Source organism: Cebus imitator, unplaced genomic scaffold (genome assembly GCF_001604975.1).
Source record: "Cebus imitator isolate Cc_AM_T3 unplaced genomic scaffold, Cebus_imitator-1.0 Scaffold377, whole genome shotgun sequence".
NCBI classification, from domain to species: domain Eukaryota; kingdom Metazoa; phylum Chordata; class Mammalia; order Primates; family Cebidae; genus Cebus; species Cebus imitator.
This window is the reverse complement of record NW_016107692.1, coordinates 1,274,136-1,284,164: the sequence shown is the minus strand read 5'-3', so window position 1 is coordinate 1,284,164 and position 10,029 is coordinate 1,274,136.

Sequence of the window (10,029 nt, the reverse complement as noted above, 5' to 3'; positions counted from 1 at the left end):
GATTTCCATATCTTGGTTATTGTGAATAGTGCTTTAATAAACATGAGGGCATAGACATATTTAACATAATGATTTCCTTTTCTTCAGGTAAATTCCAAATAATGAAATTGCTGTATTAATGGTAGTTTTATTAGTAGTTTTTGAGGAATCTCTGTACTGTTTTCCTAGTGGCTGTACTAATTTACATTCCCATGAACAGCATATGAGTATTTCACTTTCTCTGCATCCTCTCCAGCGTTATGTATCGCCTGTCTTTTGGATAAAAGCCATTTGCCTTGGTAAGATAGTGTCTCCTTGTGGTTTTGATTTGCATTTCTTTGACAGTTAGTGATGTTGAGCATTTTTCATATACCTGCTGACCAGTTCTATGTCTTCTTTTAAGAAATGTCTATTCAGATCTTTTGTTCATTTTAAAATAAGATCATTAGATATTTTTCTCATGAATTGTTTGAGCTCTTTATATATTCTGGTTATCAATCCCTTATTACATAGTTTGTAAATATTTTAGCCTATTCTGTAGGTTGCCTCTTCACTTTGTTGTTTCCTTTTTTGTGCATAAGCTTTTTAGCTTGATGTAATCTCATTTGTCTATTTTTGCTTTGGTTGCCTGTGCTTTTGAAGCCATGCATAAACAATATTTACCCAAAACAATGTCTTACAGCATTTCTCCAATGTATACTTCTAGTTGTTTTACAGTTTCAGGTCTTATATTTAAGTGTTTTATTAATTTTGATTAGATTTTTGATTGTGGTAATAAACAGGGGTCTGCATTTTTCTGCACATGGATATCTAGCTTTTACAGCAGCATTTATTGAGGAAACTGTCTTTTCCCTAGAGGAAAGAGTAAGTGGGAGTGCCTCTCTGTTCTACTCACTCCTCTGACAGTCTGCTTACTTCTAAACTGTTGGGGAGCCCCTCTATCCTTACAACCCAGGACGAGATTATTGCCCAGAAGAACTTCCTGGGAACAGAAAACTGGGTGACTAGCTCATGCAGCCATGCCCACACTCCCCTCAGAACCATACTGGTTGTGTCCCTGTGATGCCACTGCCCTGCCCAGGGATGCTCTGCCCTTGAGAAACCACACCAGCAGATCATTTACAAACATACCACACCACCTGTTTTGACTTTGGCAAGCACAGGGGACTGGAAGGTCCCTGGAAAGTTGTGGGTCCTCTAGAGATCTAATCGTTGGTATGGGTTGCCCCTAAGGGAGGGGGAAGCACAGCCTGACAAAGCTCCGCTTGCAACGATTAAAACAGGGACACGGTGTCAATTGCTGAAGGTAATGGGAATGGCAAGGAAGTCATCTCCTGACCCCTCTGCCCCACACATTATTGCAGACACCACAGTTTCTCCAGCCAGACTTGGTGAACATTCACTGAAATAAGGTGCATTCTGTGCTTATCTGGCAGCTCCACTCACACTGAAAGTTAGCATGTACTGAATGAAACTGGCTTTTTATGCATTTCTAGTGTTTCGTCCCCACTGAATGTGAACTTGCACCTGCTTGGGCTTTCATGAAGAGTGGAATAAAGCACCCCTTCCTATACAGGGCAGCAGCACCCTGGCAGCAGAGGATAGAACATGGAGTTGCCTGCCCTGGACTGGGGACAGAGACTTCCTAACTCACATTCTAGACTTAGCCATCAGAGAGACAGATCCATGGCCCACAGCTACAGTGCATCAGGGAACCAAAGGATGAAGCCTTTATAAACACATCATAAACCAGGCAATAGAGATATGAAAGGGAAGTGGATTATTTTTCTGCTGGGGCAGGAGGAGGAGCTGGTACCCACTCTCAGCCCCTTTCTCCTGAGACTAAAGCTTAACACATTATGATCCCTTCCTGCAACGCCCGTTAGTGTGGGTATGTCCAGTGGGCATCAGCTTACCTGCAAGCTGTTACTCTTAAGCACCATCTACTGGACTGCAGCCTGAACTGCACTAACACCAAAAATTCATCACTACAAGCAGCATCTGAGAAAGCCAGCACATAGGAACTATCTATAACCAAAGAACCCATACAGAGTCTTGGTCCCCTGAAAGCACACAGAAACAAAGCCCAATGATCATCTAGAATGTAAACTACAGTAATAGCCCAAAACAAACATTTTTAAAAGCCTCACCCAAACCTTAGCTATTTCAAAAATAAGAAATGACAGCTCCCAAAATGAGAAAGAACTCGTTCAATAACTCCAGCAGCACAAAAAGCCAAGGTGTTTTGACACCTCAAAAACATGGCACTAGCTCTCTAGCAATGGATTCTAATCAGATTAAAATGTATGAAATGAGTGGTAAAAAATTCAAAAAATGTATTTTAAGAAAACATGAGATCCAAGGGAAAGTTGACATTTATTACAAACAAACACAAAATCCAGGACAAAAAGAGAATATAGTTACATAAAGAAAGAGCCAAACAATACTCGTAGAATTGAAAAAATTACCACAGGAATGCCAAAATACCATTGGAAGAATTAACAATAAAATAGACCAAGCAAAAGAAAGAGATTCAGAGCTTGGAGATCAGTCTTTGAAACTGTAATAAAAAAAAAAAAAGAAAAAAATTATTTTTAAGAGTGAACAAACCTTTCCAGAAATATGATATTATGAAGAGTAACCAAACCTACAACTTACTGGCATTCCTGAGAAAGAAGAAAAAGTAAGTAACTGGAAAACATATTCAGAGAATAATTCACAAAAAATTTTCCCAATCTTACTAGATAGGTTAACTTCTAGATACAAAAAACTCAGAGATCTCCTGCAAAATATTATCCAAGATGTTCACCACAAGACATGTATCATTAGACTATTTAAGGTCAATTTAAAAAAATATATTAAAGGCAGCTAGGGAAAATGGCCAAATAATCTATAAAGGGAATCATCTTAGATTAACAGCTGATTTCCTTGCAGAAACCTCACAAGCCACAAGTGATTGGAAGCCTATATTTAGTCTTCTTAGAAAACTCCAACCAATAATTTCATATCCCACTAAACTAAACATCATAAACCAAGAAGAAATAAAGTCTTTTCCAGACAAACAAATGCTAAGGGAATTTGTCACCATCATATAGGAACTATAAGAACTGCTCAATAGATTTCTTAACATGGAAACACAAGAATGATAAGTGTTACCATAAAAACACATGTGAGTACAAAGCTCGCAGACCCTGTAAAGCCACAACACAATTGAGGCTACAATGCAACTAGATAACAACACTATGACAGGAACAAAACCTCACATATCAATACTGATATTGAACATAAATGGCCTAAATACTCCATGTAAAAGACATAGTGACAAATTAGATTAAGAAAACAAAAAACAAAAAACAAGACCCAAGCTTCTGTTTTCTTCAAGAGACCCATCTCACATGTACTGACACCCTCTGGCTTAAAATAAAGGGATGGAGAAACATCTAATACACAAATGGGAAACAATAAAGAGCAATGGTCACCATTCTTGTATCGGATAACACACACTTTAAATCAACAAAAGTAAATAAGGACAAAGAACACTATACAATGATAAGGTGTTAAATTCAACAATATTTACCTGTATACTCAACATTGGAACACCCAGATTTATTAAGAAAACACTACTCTAGTGCTAACTCCTACATAAAAATATATATTTCAAATTAGCAATCTAATGTCACATCTAAACAAACTAGAAAAACAAGAACAAATTAAATGCAGGACAAGTAGAATAAAAGAAATAACAAAGATCCGAATAGAACTAAATTAAATTGAGGCCAAAAACTATACAAAGTTTCAATGAAATGAAAAGTTGGTCTCTGAAAGGATAAACAAGATTGATACACCATTCGATTAATTTTAAAAGAAAAAAGACAGAGGATTCAAATATACACAATCACAATCATAAATAACAAAGATGACATCACAACTGATACTACAGAAATATGAAAGATCCTAGAGACAACTATGAATACCTCTATGTGCAAAAAGTAGGAAATCTGTAGGAAATGAATAAATTTCTTGGAAACAACTTCCCAAAATTGAACTAGGAAGAAATTGAATCTCTGGACAGATCAATAACGAGTTCTAAAATTGAATCAGTAATGAAAAACCTACAACTAGTAAAAGCTCTGTACCAGATGGGTTCACAGCTGAATTCATCAGACTTACAAAGAAAAGCTGGTATCAATTTGACTAATATTTCAACAAATCACAAAGGATTCCTCCTTAACTCATTCTACAAAACCAATATCATCCTGATAGCAAAATCTGGCTAAGACATAATCAAAAAGAAAACTACAGTCAAATTTTCTTGATGACACAAAAATCCTTTTGATTGTGTTTTGACTGCAGCCTATCACATGAGATCATGTGTGAAACTTTCCACTTTTGGTGACATGTTGGCACACTCAAAACGTTGCAGATCTAGAACACTTCAGATATTGAATTTTTGAAGTAGTCATGCTCAAACTGCAGTTACAAATGATTCAGTTCTATCAGACAGGCTTTCTTATTTATTCTGTGCTGGCCTGTGGATAGTCACTGCCCATGAAATCACCGTGGGAGGACAGAATGAGTCTGAGCTTATGCCATATCCAAGGAAAAATTAAAGAGGGAGAAAAATATTGAAGAAAGGGTGAATTCACTTAGCATAGAAAGTAAGAGGGCAGGGCATGCCAGCTATACTTCATTATTGCTTTATGCTATAATTCTCTGAGCATTTTCTACTAATTAAATATTTAATATTATTTATGGGGTGAATATTATCTCCATTTTAAGATGAGAAAACTTGTTTCAGAAAGCTTCATAGTTTTGCTGATTCAAATACATATTTGCCTCACTCTAAAAATGCCCTCTTAACCATATTAATTCAACAATCTCAGGATTCAAATTCAATGTTTAGAAATCAGAAGCATTCCTATATACCAACAATGGACAGAGAGCCAAATCAAAGAGAACTCTCATTCACAATTGCTACAAAGAGAATAAAATACCTAGGAATACAACTAACAAAGGATGTAAAGGACCTCTTCAAGGAGAAATACAAACCACTGCTCAAGGAAATAAGAGAGGACACAAACAGATGGAAAAACATTCCATGCTCATGGTTAGGAAAAATCAATATCATGAAAATGGCCATACTGCCCAAAGAAATTCATAGATTCAATGCTATCCACATCAAGCTACAAATGACCTTCACAGAACTGGAAAAAAAACTTTAAACTTCATATGGAATCAAAAGAGAGCCCACATAGGAAAGACAATCCTAAGCACAAAGAACAAAGCTGGAGGCATCACACTGTCAGACTTCAAACTATGCTACAAGGCAACAGTAATCAAAACAGCATGGTGCTGGTACCAAAACAGAGACATAGACCAATGGAACAGAACAGAGGCCTCAGAAGCAACACCACACATCTACAACCATCTGATATTCAAAAAACCTGACAAAAACAAGCAATGGAAAAAGATCCCCTGTTTAATCAATGATGTTGGGAAAATTGGCTAGCAATGTGCAGAAAGCAGAAACTGGACCATTTCCTGAAACCCTACACTAAAATTAACTCCAGATGGATTAAGACTTTAAAAATAAGACCATAAAAGACCTAACATCATAAAAACTCTAAAAGAAAACCTAGGCAAAACCATTCAGGACAAAGGCATAGACAAGGACTTCATCACTAAAACACCAAAAGCAATGGCAACAAAAGCCAAAATAGACAAATGGGATCTAGTTAAACATCAGAACTCTGCACAGCAAAAGAAACAATTATTAGAGTGAACTGGCAACCAACAGAATGTGAAAAAATGTTTGTAATCTACCCATCTGACAAAGAGCTAATATTCAGAATATGCAAAGAACTAAAACAGGTTTACATGAAAAAAACAAACCCATTCAAATGTGGGAGGAGGATATGAACACACACTTTTCAAAAGAAGACACATATGAGGCCAAAAAACATGAAAAAATGCTCATCATCTCTGGTCATTAGAGAAAAGCAAATCAAAACCACATTGAGATACCACCTCACTGCAGTTAGAATGGCGATCATTAAAAAATCTGGAGACAACAGATGTTGGAGAGGATGTGGAGAAATAGGAACACTTACACTGTTGGTGGGAGTATAAATTAGTTCAACCATTGTGGAAGACAGTGTGGTGATTCCTCAAGGACCTAGAAACAGAAATACCATTTGACCCAGCAATCCCATTACTGTGTATATACCCAAAGGATTATAAATCATTCTATTATAAAGATACATGGACACGTATGTTCATTGTGGCACTGTTTACAATAGCAAAGATCTGGAACCAACCCAAATGCCCAACAATGATAGACTGGACAAAGAAAATGTGGCACATATACACCATGGAACACTATGCAGCCATGAAAACAATGAGTTTGTGTCCTTTGTACAGACATGGATGAATCTGAGAACAGAATATCAAACACCGCATGTTCTCACTCATAGGTGGGTGTTGAACAATGAGAACATATGGACACAGGGAGGGGAGCATCACACACTAGGGTCTGTTTGGGGAGTTAGGAGAGGGACAGTGGTGGGGGAAGGTGGGGAGAGATAACGTGGGGAGAAATGCCAGGTATAGGTGATGGGGGATGGAGACAGCAAACCACCTTGCCATGTATGTACCTATGCAACAATCCTGCATGATCTACACATGTACCTTAGAACCTAAAGTACAATAAAAAATAAAATAATTTATTGTTACTCTATAATTGATATCAAAAATATTTCTGACAGAAATATTTGGTTATTTTTTGAGATAGCTGGAATTAATAGCTAATAAATATTGACTTCGTATATAAACTACTTGGGCAACCCAACAAGCTCCTATGACATTTTTCTTCTTTTGTCTCCACTTAAAAAAAAAATGGACCTTGATGAAGGTTTGGAGAGGTGGTATGAATGCTCCTGCTAATAATTTATCCACTTTCTAGACATTTGACCCTTCTCTTCTGTAGTCTTGTTTACTGGCTTCTCCTATAACCCCACTGCAATCGGTTTCTTAATTCATTTTTAATTCAAGGTATTTTTTTTCACCAAAAAGCAGCTTTTTTTTTTTTAGATGAGATTTTGCTATGATCCCCAGGCTTGTCTTGAACTCCTGAACTCAAGCAATTCTCCTGCCTCAGCCTCCTTAGTGGCTGGCATTATAAGGAGGTATCACCATTTTTTCTTTGTCTGTTTAAGGCCAATAATCTTTTAAGTAATTGATTCCAACTATTTTGAATGCCTGTACAGTTTTAAGGCTGTGAAGGTTCATGTTATGAGTATAATTGCAAATGGCTTTATGAAAATAGAGATGTACTATAACATCTCTTCTCCATTATAGTGAAGGTAAAACGTTATTTGAAGTCATCATACTATTCAAAAAACAAGACTTCATCAATATAGAACATATACTGAGATTCAGTATATGTTCTGGGATTCAGTATATGTTCTGGGATTCAGTGTATGTTCTGGGATTCAGTATACGTGGAATTTTGGGATTCAATTCAGAGCAAGATGCTTAGTCTTTCTGATTTTATAGTTAATTAAAATGGAGATACAATAGGGGTCATATCCTTGCTGGTTGGTTTGAGAGACGTTAAACATATGAAAATGTTGCATAGGGCTGAATGAGGTATCTTGTGCTGGGGAAGCTATTGCTATTACAATCATTATTTGAAAATTTTGTGATAGGAATAAAAATTATTTTATTTTTGATTTGGTCACCACCCAGTGTTTAAATTTGAACAGCTTTGCATATGAACTATTTGTTTGGTTAGAAAGGTTTTTTTGTTTTGTTATATAGCAACTTAAATTCATATTTTCTTTTTAATGACAACTAAGGAACATTCTTTGAAGGGCTGTTTTACTCTCTAGTAGAAAAAGTATATGACTTGCAATCATCAAGATATCACAACTGAAACAGGGCATCCATTTTTTTCAGCCAGTTTTGGAGCAGTTTCATACCATTACTTTCAATGGTTATGCATTTATTACATCTTTGTGAACTCAGCAAAGACAAAACAAGGAATTATTTCCACAGCTCATTTAGATAATGGATGAAAACTCACAGGAACTTCCAGATGGAGTGTCAAGATTCCACCGGGGAGAGAAAAAAAATTAGTTTTGAGCACTTAGAAACTTGAGGAAAAAATAATAATTGGGTAGCCTACGATACTGTTAGGGCCTCCAGTTCTAGAAAATATTAATAAACCATATAACTATGGTCTGTCAAGATGGTTACTAAACTAAAAACTTTACACACTTGAAGTAAGTCTCACATAATTTTTTGAACATTATTTTTTGGCCTCTATTATTAGAGATCAAATTTCCTGTTTTAAATAATATATTTTTACCAATATAAATGAAGTATCTGTCCATGAAACATTCCATTACATAACAGATGTAACAAAAGTGTAATCCTATACACATGTACATGCTATAACTGAACCCACTAATTTCTAATTTATGAAATATTACTTCTATACACTTTCAACATTTAGTACTTCAAATAATAGCTGTCCATTTGGTCAAATATCCCTTTTATGAAAAATTCACTATTTTTGTTTTTTAAGTTTGTACTGATCAAAGAGTCCATTTCCCCCCAAGAACTCTTAAAAATTGGGCTTATTTTCTATTTTCTGTATTTGTGTATACTGTTTCAATAGATCATCTATTTCCCTTGTAAATGAAACTGGAAAGTATTTATATTGCTACTATGTAGTGGGGGTTACACTGTGAATTTTGCAACAAACTCAAATGACCAAAGAAATGGTTCTGGATAAATACATGTGAGTCTGACAAACAATAAGTGTCCTGGACATCTTTCCACATATGAGTTTGGTCACTGTTGACTTTCATGGTTTTTATGAACAATCTTTAGTGGACCTTCTTGCGACTATGGTGAGAATCAGGATGTAATAGTTAGCAAGGAGTTGCCCTGTTAACAGCTCTGCAGCATAAGGGATCAGGGTAGAATTTGTAAACCATCATGATCGGTTGAGCCTTCCTGTAAAAAACTTTTGTAGAGGGAAGTGACTAGACATGGAATACAATGAAGTTAATGACTGTTAATTGATAGGTGGACTTTTTTCTCTTTTTGTCTACTTATGTAGATAAAGATGTCTTTTCTCTCCTTTATTTTTTTCATTTTTTATTTTTCCTTCTCTTCCCAGCTCTTACTCATGTACCTACATCTGTCACAGACAACCTGCACCATTTATTTTTTCTTCCTTTCAATAAAATTTCTAACTTAATGCCCCTTGTTCTTTTATATTCTTAGGGAGAGCTCTAAAATCTTATAACTGGGACAATGTTTTTGGAAAGTAGATACATGTTTGCAAGTCTTGTCACACAGTTGTCTTATAGACATTGTGTATGATGACAGATTTTCAACTTCTAATGGGCACTGAGATTTTTTGAAGTTTCAGTTTTGAGCAATTCTTAGCACAATGCCTTATATTCAATGCTCTAATTGGCTGGTGTTGTGTTATAACATACAATTATAGTGCATGGATTAACATTTTTCTTCCATTTTCCCAAGAATTATGTAAGCCTTTTCTGGAAAAATCAAACATTGTAGCTAATACTGAGACCTTCATTTAAAAAATTTGACTAATTCCTTCTTTAAAAACATTAAAAGAAAGATCAAATTATTTATTTTCATATCTATTAACAATATGAAACAGAACCAGCTTTTTACTGCTAAAAATATATGTCCTTTTTAAAGGATCAATTATTGTGTTAGAGCTGAATGAAAAAATACTTTTAAAAATAATTTTAAAGTAATTTCAATAAGAAGGAGTAAAATATTTGAACACATTTTGAAAACACAAAATTAGGTATTAATGCCTTTTTAAAATAATAAACACCAGCAACACATGTAAACATGTATCTTAGTATAAAGTGCTGATATATTTATTACACAACCACACAAAAGGTCAAGGAAACACAAATGAACTGAGAAGATTTTTTATAGCCCAGTACAGTCCACAGTCTTCACTGACTCATCAGAGGGTTTCATTAATTATGTACATAC